Raw genomic sequence first — 14,404 nt, 5'->3', positions numbered from 1 at the left:
TCTAAACCACAGACATCATCATCTCCTAAAACTGCTCAAAAAAGCTTTCAATTTTATAGTGTATGATACTTCCAACTCTCCCATATCTCTATACTTATTGTTTCTCTTTCCTTATAAAATTCAGATTCTCAATAACAGCATTTGCATAGACCATTAACTTTATAACACAAATTTTTGACATGCCCAAAGTAGCTTTTAATGAATCATTTAAATATGCCCATGAAAGCACTCCAAGGATTTTCATGTATTTTCTTTACTACTGCATCTACTATGTCAATCTGAGGAATGATCCTGCAAAGGCGGTCATTTAAACTGTCTATATTTTCCATGCTTCAGACATGACTTTCGAGTTGGAGATTACCTAGTGGGGCATCAGACTCCACAATATTTTTTTCCTTAAAATGTGGCCTATATGAAGTTATTAACAACAGAAAGCTACCCAATCAGGCTTACATTTCTTCCTAAGTGAATGAACATATAAGATCTGTTCCATCCCTGTACTTTCTTTATCCCCTTTTCCCCAAATCAACCAACCTTGCCCCACGTATTTCAAATTCTCATTAGTCAGCAGTTTCCTTATTACAGGTTCCATTATTTGGGGAATTGCTTAATTATTATTTTGTAATAAATGCTAATTATATTGCCAGAGTAATGTTCTGAGCAACGACCAAAGTACATTTGTAGGATACCGTTATTGAAGGAAATCTTCAATTATTTGTAGACCAAAATAGGCCCGGAGTCTTTAGGAGCTCTAATTCAGTGAAAGAATAAAACCTCTTCTAGCTCCCTTGTTTGACTAAGGTTCTTTATTTAACACCTCTGTTCTCAAAAGAATCATCACTACCCATTCTGTGTTTAATTACAAACATAAATCACATTCTGAAAGCTTTTGTACAATCTGTACTTTCATAATTTATGTAATAAATTAAACTTTAAAATGAGTGACGTATACCTTCATTTATAGATGTGATCATTCAGCTTAGGTTTTATGTGTAATTCTGATTTCCCATTGATGCTTTAACCATGTTTGTGCTATTTTCTTAAATTGTGGCTACTGTGAATACAGATTACATTATGCATCTTTGTCACTATCTACTTCAGAATTATACTAGCATTTCTGGAAAATTATAGATACCTTGTGTGTGTGTGTGTGTGTGTGTGTGTGTGTGTGTTTATCTATAATAATAAAAGTGTAATATGCTAATTACACTGGGTGTCCTGCTGGATGAAGCCAGGGTTGCGAAGGAAGCCTGGGTCCTAGATGCCTACCGGCGGCCAGAGGGAAGCCAGCCTGGGTCCCGGCTGCCTGCTGGTGTCCAAAGGGGAAGCAAGCCTGGGCCCCAGGTGCCAGAGGGAAGCAGCTGGGGGAAGGAAGGCCTACTCTTGCATGAATTTCATGCATCAGGCCTCTAGTATATGTCATAAATGTGTTAATGCTTTAGATAATCATTTCTTTTTAAAAGCTGAGAATAGCTCAGCTGGTGTGGCTCAGTGATTGAGCATCAACCCATGAACCAAAAGATCAGGGTCCGATTCCTGGTCTAGGCATATGCCTGGGTTATGGGCTCAATCCCTAGTGTGGGTGTGTAGGAGGCAGCCAATCAATGATTCTCTCTCATCATTGATGTTTATCTCTCTTGCTCTCTCTTATCCTCTTTGAAATCAATAAAAATATATTCTAAAAAATAAATAAATAAAAGCTGAGAATAAAGGAGAGATACATATTTATAAGGACTTTAATATTTATACAAAAGGACACTTCATTTTTTCCCTGTGGATCAGAGTTAAACTCTTATGTTAGTTCCTTTCAGTCTGAAAGACTCCCTGTGGTATTTTCTATAAGGTGGGTCTGCTAGCAGCAGCTTTTTTCACAGGCAATATCCTCATCTGGAAATGGTATATTTTTCCTTTATTCTTGAAGGATAGTTTTCCTGGATATAGAATTGGTGGTTGACCTTGCTTGTTTTTTATTTCTTTAGCACTTTAAATATATCATCCCACTACCTTCTAACCCCATGGACTATGATGTGTTTATATGCGAATCTATTTGTGGGTTGTTGTTTTTTTGGTGGATTTACTAAGCTTCTTGAATATATCTACCATCAAAATTTGGAAACTTGGCTATTATTTCATCCTTTATCTTCTCATCTGGGACTCCATCTATACATATAAAAGGCTAATATGAAAAGTGTCCCCTCGGGAGTTCGACCAGGAGACTGAGTTCGATCACTCGCTGTGATGTGTGCTGACCACCAGGGGGCATCCCAGAACATGGCAGGCATTGGCGATGTGGCACTGGCAGCGGGTGGTAGTGAAGGCATTGCCAACCCTGATGGGCCCTGATGAGAGTGGGACCATGGCGGGATGGTGGAGCGGGAGCCAATCACCCTGCCGGTCACTCCTCTGGTCACCCCACAGATAGCAACCAGCAGCAGCAGCAGGTGGGTGGGGCTGCTGCCCGGCTCCCAGGCACTGAGGAACCAAGGGAAGGAGGAGGTGGGGAGGCGAGGCAGGGAACCAGATCAGCCCTGCTTGCTGGCCAGGCCTAGGGACCCTACCTGTATAATATGCTAATTAGACTGGACGTTCTTCCGATGACCTTCTGGACGAAGCCAGGGCTACAGCTGCTGCTGAGGCTGTGAGGGGTCCAAGCAGACACCTCAGCTGCGAGGGAGGGATCCTGGCAGCCACAGTGGCTACGAAAGACTACTCTTGCATGAATTTCATGCATCGGGCCTCTAGTATGAAAATAAATCAGAATGTAATCTAAATTGAGAAACGCAGTCATGGTTATGGGAAAAGTCTGGACTAAAACAAAACTGCTAGAAATCAATTTCTGTGTTCGCAGTTGTCCTGCATCTAGAAAAGATATTGAGCTCCATTTATTTCATTTAAAAACAATTAGAAGAGATAAAGGCTGGAAAGTGAAATTGCCCATCTCTCCAGATTTTTTGTTTAGAATTTCTTCATTGGTTTTATGCCTAGCCTTCACCAACTCCTCCCTTTATGCATAATTTCTTGAATCTGTAATCAAGGTGTGCTCCTTATCTCATTTTCCTCAACATTTGACAACTTTTTAAAAAATCAAACTATATACTCTATGCTAGGTAATAACTCCCAGGGATGGCTCCAAACTCCTGTCACTTTCAGAAACAGTGATTTTATTCCCTAGACCAGACCAAGAGTTTTGAAGACACACAGAGCAACACAAGAGCTGTCAGAAGAGATTTTCCACCTGACTACATTTCTGAAGCCTTGTTATTCCTTGTTTTATAGTCTGAGGTGTGGCTTCTTCTTAGTGGGTCATATTTAGCTTTTCTCCTCCAGTTTTACATAGTGCCCTTTGGTCTTCACTAATGGCTTGACTTGGCTTTTGAGAGTAATTTTTCTTTTGACTCTTACATAATCTCTGTCACATAAGCCACTCTGCTAATTATTGACCACAACTTGCCCCTGAGTAACTATCCTTGTTTGAAGTCTTTTTGAGAGGTACCTCTTGCTCAACCAGCCAGTTGCCCTTGCTCTGTTACTCTTTGCCTCCCTCCTCTGGCAATAACTAATCATCGCAGTTAACCTCTCAATTTTTATGTTTGCGTTCTTACATATTAGTCTTAATCCCTGACTCACATTGTCTATTTATTTATTCATTCTTTTTTTTTTTTGGAAATATATTTATAGAGCACCGATAATTTGCCACATACAGAGAGAGTGTGAGGACAAAAAGTTTTACAAAATCATATTCTATCTTGGCCCTTGTTGATCTTACTGCATGATGGGGAAAATAGTCATTAAAAACAAAACAAAAACAAACTTGCTCATCATTGACATTGCCTTCTTGGATCACTGTTATCTATGTTTCTTTAATTATCAGAGTATTGTTACCAGGCCTTCTTTAGGCTCTTCTGATAATAGAATGGTTAAATTTTAATAAATTATCTTACTTATTCACTTATTTAGTCTTTTATTTGCTCATTTGGTTTTGCTATATTAAACCACGATGTATCAGCCTTAAAACACTAGTGATACAACATGAAAGCAAGAGATCTCTAGCATGAAGTCCAGCAGAAAGATAATGATTCAAATAAATTTATTTAGAAGAAATGCACAGTGAACGAGGAGTGTGGGAGAATGAACACGTGAAGTAGTAGGAAATATTTAATTTGTAATTTGTAGTTTCCATATAATGAGAAAATTGTGGCAAAATTTCCACTAGTGTTTGCACCTGCTGATATTATCATCTTTATCTTTGTGTGTTTGTATGCATATACTTTTTCTTGGGGGGGGGTGTTGTATACACTACTTAATTTGTATAATTATATTATATACCTTTAAAAGTAACTGAATTAAAAATATCGGTAGTTGTATTTAAAAATTATTAAATGTTAAAAGTATTGTAGTTTCTATTCTAGACACTTTCAGAGGCAAGCAGTACATTTGAAAAAGCTATATAGAGACACGTTTTTTCTTCTATAGAAAATGAAAATGATTATCAGACAAGTTTAAAGGATTTGCTTAAGACTTAATATCTAAAGATATTAAGAGACAATCTTTCAATTCAGAGTTCCTGCTCCAACTGCTCTCCCTTCCCATTGAACCAGAAAATGGAGATGATGGTAATATTAATTTAATACACCATCAGGTTTATGCCAAAAAAAGAGTTATTTATATCACCTTGAAAATTATGCAACAGTGTAATGATGCAACATCTCCCTTCTCTCCTATTATTAATCTGTATTGAATCAAGTGATGTTCTCCAACAGTTTACCCACCGTGAAAGAGTTGTTGCTCCAGCTGCTAGAAGTGTTAGGGGCAAAAAGTGTTCAAGTGCCTTCTAGGGACTGTCTCAGCTGATGAGAATCACCTCTTTCAAAATCATGTTCCTCCCTGGGTGGTCTACATTCAATCACTGATCAAATCTTGACAATTGAATTCAAATGGGAACAATTTTGAAGACACATTCTATTTCCATAACTCCTGGTGTGTTTGGGAGTGTAGCCATTGGCTTGCCTTGCTGTGTGACTTCTTTGCCCAGACTGCTTCTTTCCTCTCTGTTCTACAGGTATAGACGAACCCAAGGAAGGGGATTTAGTAAATATCTAGCACACTAAACTCCATCTCAGTTGCATCTGGGGCATTAAATCTAAAATAGTTGTATCAGGCGTGGTCGCAGAAAGGGGATACAATATATGTCAACCCTGGAATTATTGTTCTGAAAAAAACCACAGGTGACATGTCATATGGCCAACTTTGAGTGCAGCCCAGATCCAAAAAGTTCTCTGGATTATATTCAGACTGTGATAGTAACAATTCTCTTAGGAGTATGACCATGGCATCTGTAACAGAACACCATGTGCTCCCCAATTCCTGGAGGTCTAGGGGGTCACACTAGAGAAAGAGAGAGAGCACCTGGATTACAACTCAATAATCTCATGTAATAATGAGTCTGCATTTTAATTTTCTTAAGAATTACCCATCCTCCTTGTCTAGGATCCAATTCCAATTTACAAATTGGATTTGGTTGTAACTTTCTTTTGTTTCTTTAAATATACAGCATATATGTATATGTATGTGTGTACCTATACAGTACATACATACCTTGAAGCATCTAGGACAGTAATCTTTGATGATCTGACACCTGTATTTTTCTTCCAAATGATGTTTGTCCTTTAAACTAGTTTTATTGTTAGAAACACATATATGCACACACTATTTCCCACTTTTCTTATCATTAATAAAAGACTTATTGTATTCAAGTCAGATTTTCCTTTGGAGCCATTTATTGGGCCCCCTGCTTGCTCTGACACACATGGCACTTTTTCCTGACAACAACCTTCTATGTCGATGTACTACTTACAAAGCCCCTTTATTGGGTGGGAGCTAAAATTAATTTTTCTGCCAGTCGCCTAGAAAATGGAAACTCAGGCGTTAGTAAGATTTTTTTTGTCCCAAAGGGTAGAGATCAGCATAGGTATTTTTTCTTCCATGTAAACACTGCTCTCCTTCTTTTTATTATGTTATCTCAAAGAATAAAGAAATATATAGGACAGTATTAGCAACTCAGTCAGACACCAAAATAATATTCTAAGGCCTGGCATACTGTGCTCAAAGATTTCTTTATACTTCTGTGTATCTCTAATGTACTCTCATATTTTCTGATATTTCTGATTCAACTTCACACACACAATCAGCACCTGTCATTGGTCACGTGTAATTTCAGTGACTTTTCCAGTATTAGGGACTATATTTAAAATGGGGGGGGTGTATGACAAATACACAAAAGATAAATATATAGAGGGTTTTTTTCACATCACTAAATGTCAGATATACAGAGATGTGCAATTAATATGTAGATAACTTTTCACATACATTTGTTCCCATGGACAGAAATTTGTACTTTTTATATGCAACTGTTGGCAGTTTCCCCAGTATGCTAAATCCCTGTTTTATAAATTTCATAGATCTGGATTTGACATTTCCTTATTTGTAACATCCAATGTGGAAATTCTTAAAGCACAAACCAAAGAATATGGAAACACTCTGTGATTTGAAGTATTTGCCCATGCTCATTTCTGTTAATTAGTTAATATCCAATTAAAGTTTCAAATGTTTTGTATTTTGTGGCAATTATATACCACATCTCTGCCTGGTCCTATATCTTTTTGTCTTTTGCATATAAAATATTTAAAAGCTAAATTTGGAGCAAATGTGTTTGCCATGATCACATGGCAACATTTCATTTTTATATATGACTTCTGTTGAGTTCTCCTGTTTAACTAACTGGATAGAAGCTGCTAGGGTAGAGAAGTGGTGTCACTGGGGAAGTTCAGTAAAAGCATACCTATCAGTGGACATAACTGTGCTTTAATAAAATTTTAACCCATGAACAATTTATTCACAACTTCATTGCATCATCTAACTGATGGGAAAATTTATAGTATAAATCACATTTTTGTCTTCATCTTGATATATTTGAATATTTGAAAGAGACACTTTAAACTGTTATGCTAGTCTTTTCTCATTAATTTGATAAAGAAAAGGGCCTATTTAATCGAGATGTTTTCTATCATGTAGGAGGTTGACACCATGTCAAGATAACGTGGAATGTGGAAAGTTGTTATAATATAATTTTCAGTTGGCACAGTGGCTCTCTACAATATAAAAAGGAGTGTTGCATAAAACCGGCTTCAACAGAAGCAATGAAAGTGGAGAGCTGTGTATTTTTATAGTAACAATCAAGTATTTGGGGTGGGAAATAATTAATTGTCGTTACAAAACAGCAGGGGTTCACTTAGACAAATAATCAGCATTTACATGTGCTTATAAAAAATAAGATAACTTACCAGCAACTACTAATCTTACAACAAAGACTATAATAATAGCTGTAAACAGTCTTTCTTTTCAGACATGGTATCACTGAAATGTTTACTTCTCTATTAGAAGTGAAACATCTTTGGTTAAATGTTAACTTCTCTGAGAACAGGTACAAAAAGTAGCAAATGTGCTTTACTATACCTTCAAATATACAATACTTAATATTTGAAAATAATATACTTTTAATAATATATTGCTAAAATATGCATGTAATATGCTATAAATATTCTACAATTGAGTAAATATTCCTGCACATGGAAGTATTTCTGTGTTTCTATATTAAATTGGCAAATAGTTTGCTAATATGTTAAGATTTGCTTTTACTACCTCTCAACCAAAACATTTCAGTATAATTTAAAAATATTTATATAATATTCCAAGACTTAAATAGAACATTAGTTGAGATTGAATTGGGAAATTTATTCCGATTCTGGCTTGTTCCAATTTAGAAATGTATATATACTTACAGGAATCACTCAAATGAGCTCACATTTATCCATTGGCAGTGCAATCAAAAGAAAATAGTTGGGTTTAACTTGGTTTCAATTTTTTTTCAAGTTAATGTTCATCACGATTTCATGTTCCTGATGATAACCCAAATACATAGTATATCATTTTCTAGTGATGTCTTAAGCAATTAGAATGTATTTTAAAATTATATTTCTCATGACCATTATTTTCCATTATTGTAAAAAGAGAAATGGTGAAAAACAACAGCTTTTCATGTGTTTTCTAATATAATAAAAATGTGTGATTTTTTTAATGAAAACCTCCAAATATTTGAACAAAAAACATTCTCAACTTCTAGGATTATCTACTAAAATAAGAAGTTTCAGAATGGACTCAAATCCCAAGTGCAACTGGCCTTTTAAGATCTGGTGATAACATTCAGGAGACAGGGCTCACTTGTAGCAAAGTGGGAAATGCAGTGACTGCCTGACATTCACCAAGCTGTAGGGGTCAAGTGACACCCTAATCTGAGCAAGACTTAAAGAACACTCCTCAGATTTTATAAACCTCAAATGTATTGTAAAAGCTCTCACCCATCCCACCTACTATGACAAGTAGAACTGGAGGTTGTCAGCATTTATGTCTTGGTGTCTCATCTCTTTCATATCCTTTGATATCACTTACAAATAGTCATGGCTTACATACTGGGTAGGGGAAAACACAAATATTTCCACCTTTCTCATTCTCTACTCTTGCCTCCAAGTATTCCTCTAGATAGCAGCTCAAGAATCCAAAAGCTGCTGAAACTGGTTTGGCTCAGTGGATAGAGCGTCGGCCTGCGGACTGAAAGGTCCCAGGTTCGATTCCGGTCAACGGCTGATCGATGTTTCTCTCTCATCGATGTTTCTAACTCTCTATCTCTCTCCCTTCCTCTCTGTAAAAAATCAATAAAATATATTTTAAAAAAAATAAAAAATAAAAAAGAATCCAAAAGCCATTACCTGTGAATAAAAGGACTAACAGAGGAGTCTCTATTCAAATATAATGAATATATCATTCAAATATATTGTTTTCAAGAGCTAATATCAGAAATTTTCTGAAGAAATGGGAGATGAGTTAAACTAAATATTTTTGTTCTCTTTTCTTAAATATAGATCACAGTATGATAAATAATAGATTTCTGTTCTGCTAGGCATTTGCAAACTTAATTTGTGTTAATACCCCTTAGAACACTGTTGTGCTTTTTATCTGTGCTTTAATAAAAATGGTGATGACATGCATACTATATTTTTACTAAAATTTGTGGGCTCATTCATCATACCAATTACTAATGAAAATATCAACTCAAGCTCATCATCCTGAGCAAATATCCACGTTAAAATCAAGCTCAGGATGAATTAGAACCTTCATTTCCCAAAGTGTATTTTGAATAATAGGTGAGTTCATCTAGCTGTTACCTCCTGGCTGGAAGTTTCCAGGACTGTCTAGATTAACATAATCTGTCCCCTTTGCTCATTGTTCCCTCTTGGCTAATTGCCTCCTTTCCTTCATTTGTACTAATTAGGCTACATTTTGTTTGGCACATTAGCTTGAATAGTGTCACCAAGGTAAAACAGCTTTAATAAACCCAACTATGGACCATTTTTACCATTGTCAATTACAAATATGACCTCAAAAATAAATTTAACTAAAAAATAATTGTATTATATGGAAAACATATTTTATTATTTTAGTAATACATATTATTTTCATATATTTTCTTTATCTCTTTAAAATGTTTTATGAAATTGCGATGAAACCACAATTTACTTTTCTTGGGTGTGTAAAATTTCTTGTGCTCTTAAAAACTTGATTAAATTATTTTTCACTCTCTTATATTTCTTATTAGTACTGTTGGTCCCAAGGTCATCAGCAATTACAATAGGCTTGGATAGGATTGCTGCCATTTGGTGGCCAGATTGCTCCAAAACTTATAGGAGACTGTGATCCAGGAAGTTCACTTGTTCTGTAATTTTTCAAGCTGATTGTGCTCATGGATTTGTGACCATATGTAAAGTCTCCACCGGATGAGCAAAGAGGGAGTTTTGCTGCCAGCGAAGAAGTTGAAACTTACTGAGCGTGTCTCCTCTGCTTGAAGTAGTTGTTTGAGTAATTCTACAGGGTAAGAGAAGAGTCCAATTCCATTATCTGTTGCTATCAAAATATCACCCATGTCCTGAGAGACTGTTGTGGGGAAGTAGCCATTCAGCAAGAACAGATGGTGACAACAGGCACAAGAGAATATGGACACCTTCCAGGTTTCGGATAAATAGAATTATGAGCTTAGCTTTGAAAAGAACTTAAGGGAATAATTACCCGACAAGGGAAGTACAGCATATTCAGTGGCTCAATGAACAATGAAAAGACAACAATAGAACAGGGCCCAGCTATGGGTCATTGCCATCTCCTAATAAGAAAGCTCTCAGGGTTCTGGCGCTGCTATGAGAAAGCCCAATGGAAGGTTTAAATTTGGAAGCATGTGAAGGGACTTTGCGGTTAAAAAAAAAAGGTAAATTAAGAAAAGCATGGCAGTACTACTACAGTTGAAGGGTGTGTGTTTTTAATGCACAGCCTAGTAACTTTGAACGGGAATACTTTATTAAATGAAAATTTATTAATCCATGACTCATAATCTTAAGTGGGTAAGTATTCTTTAAAGTTACAAAAAGAAAAAAACACACACAGAAAATCTGCTAAAAATTGCATTACACACAGAACTCAGATAACTAAATAAGAATCTATCTTGCTTCTACCAATTTATAAGCCATTTCATTTCAGAAAATATATAAAAGAGTGAGAATAACAAGCTTAGATTATCCAAATGCCACAAATCAGAAAAAAAGATGATTCTTTTATGTTTGTTTGATTTTTACAGACTAGTGTACAAAGTTACGTTGTCGCAATAAGTGAAGCAAACCACAATGTCTGACTTATACAGGATCAGAGAACGCAAAAGAACACTGTCTTGCTCACCTCAGTCTCCCAGGTCAGATAACTCAAGAAACTTAACAGCTAACAGCCCTTACTCCATTGTTGCCATCTGGATGGATACCATGTCGAAAGGCATCTATTTCATAAATTTCTATTTCTTTCTCACAGTACCTGTACATTTAACAAATCTTGACTCCATCTTAGACTACAATACTATTTGTACAGCTTGCAATAAAGTCAATCAGATTATTTATATTTCCTTTTTTAAACTTTCTGTTGCAGCTTGTCCATAGAAAAATCTGTTGGTTAAATTTACCCTTCAACAGAAAGCCAGTCATGACTTCTCAGCTAACTTTTATTTAACTCTGCCCATCATCACTCACATTACAGACCTCAGAAAATTTTGTGATTTCTGCTTCTACAATATGAAGCAGACCCCAGCTTCATTCATTTCATTACATCTCCATTCCACTATCATTGTCTAAACCCTTTTTCTTGCAATCTACTCATTTTTTTACTTGACATCATTGGCTCTCTACAGTCCATTTTCTACAAAGTAACAGGATCTAACTTACATTTCAATTTAGGGCATGCTCCAGTGTGAAAATCTCTAATGACATTCTAATTCACTTGAATTAAAACCTAAATGTCTAATTGTAGCTTACAAGGTGCTATGTAATAAAATTCTTCTGACCTTACCTCATAACGGACTCATCCATTCACAAAGCTTTGGATTTTTCCTTAACTACACTAAACTAACTTTAATCTCAGGACTTTGTATCATTGCTCTTCTTTCTATTAATAGCTCTCTTTTCCAGAACTTCACTTGGCTGTATCTTCCAAGTTCTCAATTTTTGTCTTTTTAGAAAATCTTCACTAAAAATGCTATTAAAATTAGCTAGCTCCACCAACAACACTTGGACATAGTAAACACATTTTATTTTATATATATTTCCCTTTATGGCAGTAATCAACATTTGAAATTATTTTGTTTTTATAAATATTTTGCATTTTTCTTCCTCCACTATAATATTAGCTCAGTAAGAACAGACGCCTTGTCTGTTATTCACTCTTATATCCACTGAGATATGAATAGCACAAAATCAAAATATGTTCCTAATAAGTAAATGTCAAATAAATGAATGAAAGTATATAGTCACAAAGAATCTGCAGGCCTGAATTAAGTAATGAATGAATCATAATTTCATTGTCAGAATTCTAATGTGTTCCAAAGTTCATTTAGTCTAAAAATAAAGCATAATATAATTTTAAAATAATTTAGTGGTCAATGAACATCTAACCAATTTTAAATTAAATGAAAAAATCTTCCTATCTCAATCCCAGTTCTTTCACAAAGGAAATTTTTGTGATAAGTGCTAAATATACTTATTATGCTAGTTCCTTTCCTCAGAATTTAATAGTCATTGCTGCAAATTGTGGCCCAGAGATGTGATTGCAACACTGCCATAACTTCCATAACTTGGAAAATTGTTATCGATTAAGGCTCTAAATGTGTTTTTATTCTAGACCCCATCCTTATTTTGTCATTACCTATAATCTAATGTTCTCTCTCTCTCTCTCTCTCTCTCTCTCTCTCTCTCTCTCTCTCTCTCTCTCTCTCTCCTACTCTCCTCTTTCTCCCCCCCCACTTTTCATTTCCATTTCCTTCCTTTTTTTCCCTTCTCTTTTCTCCTTCTTCTTTGCTTTTATTATAGACTAGCCTGGAGCTTAAAGTTTCTATATATCTTTTTTGGTCTTGCTTTATTTTATATCCAATGTACCAAAATATTTTTGGAATTCTAAATCATTCATCTAAAATATCTATCATTTCATTACTCTTTCTTTAGCCTAAAAATTGGTGTTAATATTATCCAAGTTACTAACTGCACTTGTTAGAAGAATTATAGAGGTAAAAGAGACAAATATTATGATAACTCTCTCTCAAGGTTGAAATCAACACATAATTTTATACCTATTTTCAGGAACACATTGCGCATGGCATGAGAATTATGCAAACGGATATAAAGCACTAGGATCCAATTGCATAAAATAAAATATAGCAAACATTTTCTGAATTCATTCAGACTCAGTTCACTGTTAGTGATGAAAGCCTTCACTCTTGTCTGTAATATCTGTGGTAATAGCCAATTCAGCTTCTCCTGGGCTCAAAGCCACGCCTCTGCTACATAGAAAATCTAAGACACATGGTCAGGGAGTCTCCAGCTCTAACCTCTGTTTTGAGGTGTTAGGTGGCTGTAATGGGTCTAAAAAGTATAAATTTATCCCCAACATAGCCTTCCTACATCCAACCAAGTGGGTTCTTGACCAGTTGTTCCTGCACTTGACAGCTGTGAGATGCTAATCCTCTTTACAGCCTGATACATCCTATCACAACCCACTTGCCTTTTTCACACAGGAATCAACTAGAGAAAACTGATAGCTGGATGAAAGAGACAATAGAACAGGAGGATTCTCTATAAAATAGTGATTGCATGTGACAGAAGTTTTAAGCCCTGGTTGGCAAGGAGACACCAAATGATTGCAAGAAGGTAGCGTAAGAAGGTTGTTGAAAACTTCTTTAGTCTGTAGGGTTTAAACACCTTTTTTCCCCTTTTAAAAATTTCTTCTATTTCTCCTCCTTCCTCCTTCCTCCATTGCCTTCTTTTCAGTGGCTTGATTATTTTATTTATTTATTTATTTATTCCTCACCCGAGGATATTTTTTCCATTGATTTTTAGAGAGAGGGAAAGACAGAGAAACATAGATGTGAAAGAGACACATTGATGGGCTGCCTCCTGCATTCACCCTGACCAGGGCTCAGGCCAGGGAGGAGCCTGCAGCGGAGGCACTGCCCTTGACTGGAATCAAACCCGGACACTTCGGTCCACAGGCCTGTGCTCTATCCACTTAGCTAAACCAGCTAGGGCATGGTGGCTTGATATTTATAGTTTTACAAGCAACTTGCAGGCTGCAACATCATGGAGATTTATGCAAATCATCATATATCAGCTGACATTTGAAAAAAACATTTCATATATGAAATACATAATATTAATCTTCTGGCCAAGTAGGGATTATGTCCTATTGCTTAGTGTGGACACATATCAGGACATATGTCAAGTTCTTGCTCATATGAAGCTTATTTCTGGTTACAAGTGTTCACAAGGAAATTATGTCTCTAATCATCAATGCCTTTACATTTCTTTAAAAAATATATAATTGAACATTTTTTCTTGTTTGCAATGGAGACTATTTCAGCCTTCATCTGCTATTACTAGGAAGTAGTGTAAGTTGAAATTTGGCTATTTCATCTAGATCCCTATGACTTATATATTCAAATTTGCAGTAAGCCTCTTTGTGCCTTTGACCACAAACTCATTATTTTGCTCATAGCACACCATCAATCATGGAGTCACATTTCTTTCATTAATATGAAGTTTTATTACTTGCAAAAATATCTACCTATAGTCTGCCCAAACCTCTCTGGCCATTAGAAATTCTGGAATGAAAGATGATTTTTTAAAAATATTTTTTATTAATTTTATACAGGAAGGGAGAGGGAGAAAGAAACATCAATGATGAGAGAGAATCATTGATTGGCTGCCTCCTGCAC

This window comes from Myotis nattereri (assembly GCF_964212035.1).
Source record: "Myotis nattereri genome assembly, chromosome: 5".
Classification (NCBI taxonomy): domain Eukaryota; kingdom Metazoa; phylum Chordata; class Mammalia; order Chiroptera; family Vespertilionidae; genus Myotis; species Myotis nattereri.
This window is presented reverse-complemented; position numbering follows the sequence as displayed.